Below are 1,669 nucleotides of genomic sequence, written 5' to 3' on the forward strand. Positions count from 1 at the left end.
CGCAGAAGGCCAGAGTGAAGAAAGTCTTCCTCACCTAAAACTGATCAACTTTAATGCCTAAACAATTTAGAGTCATGAAGATGGAGGAGAACTTAGGTCTGTATCTGATGTGCTGATAAAGTACAATTTATAGTAATAATACCTTTCATTATTAGTCATTATTATTAATGATTTGAACTGATAAACATGTACAGACTCCAGTTAAGCTGCTTTTTTACCAACTAACTAGATTCATATCATATGAAATATAAGGACTAAGTTACTAAGACTCATTGGACAGCAGGTGGCAGTGTCATTTCAGAGATTGCTTGCACGACATTATAGTGTTTAGGTTTTATATGATACAACTTTTAAAATACATAATGGAATATAACAAAAAAAAAGTGTACCTTGCTACAGACTTTTGTGTTTTTAGTATTAATATGGAACCTTGCAAACATAAGTGAAGTCAATCGCTCACACACAACTGACCACAATGCATCTGATTACAATAATTCAATAATGCTGTTTCACTTTCAAGGGACACAAACATGTTTTCAATACAAAAATAAACCTTTACTTTGGGATACTTTTGTGTTTTTATGTGTGTAATTCATTGCTTCTTGGACAGATCCGTTTAGTCTGTCAATTTCAACAAAGACAAAGACCTATGAGATTCAGTCTTTACATTAAAATGAAAATACTTGTTTCTTTTTGTTAAAATTAAAAAAGACAATTACATTAAAACTTTCCTTGATAGTTTATTGTCTTGAACACAACAACCACTCTGATCATATTCCTCTCAATACTGCACAAGGAAGTAAAGAAGGATCATCAATGACAGAGAACATATGAAGTGAATCATTATTCTCTGTCTGCTTCACACTCAGGAAGGAATATCACAACTCTTCATCATGGTTAGTGACACCAAACACTTTACAAACACATTTCTTAAGTTAAGAACTATAGAAATGATCCCTGAAAGTATAGTCTTAACTTAACTCTGCACCAACATCACACTCCATCCTCACACCAAACTACTAAAGTGATGGTTTATTAAAAACATTTTTCATTCATTAAATTGCAAGTATATGAGCAACAAAAGACTGTGTTTTAGAGTAAATACAAACATGAATGTAAAATGTATCTAAAAATGTAACTGACACTCCACAGTGACATTTACAGGAAGACTATACATTCATTAAAAAACACAATCAAGAAATACCTCATGAGAAGTGTTTGTTTATGAAACAAATTTAAAAAAGGTATTTGAATATTAATTTGGATTAAATAATATTTTACAAATAATTTGACTTTCTTTCTTTCTGAAATATTGTTCAAGTTATCTTTTTGTCCATTTTTAGTGTCTGTATGAAAAAAAAAATCAAACAGTTGATCTTTGTCTGTTATTAAACTGCACTTCCAGTGAAGACATGTGACCATGTGAAGTAGTTTCATTCTTTGACTGACAGCAGTTAAGACTATACTTTCAGGGATCATTTCTATAGTTCTTAACTTAAGAAATGTGTTACTAAAGTGTTTGGTGTCACTAACCATGATGAAGAGTTGTGATATTCCTTCCTGAGTGTGAAGCAGACAGAGAATAATGATTCACTTCATATGTTCTCTGTCATTGATGATCCTTCTTTACTTCCTTGTGCAGTATTGAGAGGAATATGATCAGAGCGGT

General features: G+C 31.6%; 2 non-coding genes across 2 annotated transcripts; one reads left to right on the top strand and one right to left on the bottom strand.

Moving 5' to 3' along the window:
* Nucleotides 1-760: 760 nt before the first annotated feature.
* Nucleotides 761-973, bottom strand: LOC148074707 (small nucleolar RNA U3). The gene has a single exon (XR_015712028.1). It is a non-coding gene; the product is annotated as a small nucleolar RNA U3 (small nucleolar RNA).
* Nucleotides 974-1,456: 483 nt separating this feature from the next.
* LOC148074708 (small nucleolar RNA U3) lies at nt 1,457-1,669 on the top strand. Its single transcript, XR_015711930.1, has one exon. It is a non-coding gene; the product is annotated as a small nucleolar RNA U3 (small nucleolar RNA).

The sequence above is a fragment of the Callionymus lyra genome, chromosome 7 (genome assembly GCF_982586985.1).
Source record: "Callionymus lyra chromosome 7, fCalLyr1.hap1.1, whole genome shotgun sequence".
In the NCBI taxonomy this organism is placed as follows: domain Eukaryota; kingdom Metazoa; phylum Chordata; class Actinopteri; order Syngnathiformes; family Callionymidae; genus Callionymus; species Callionymus lyra.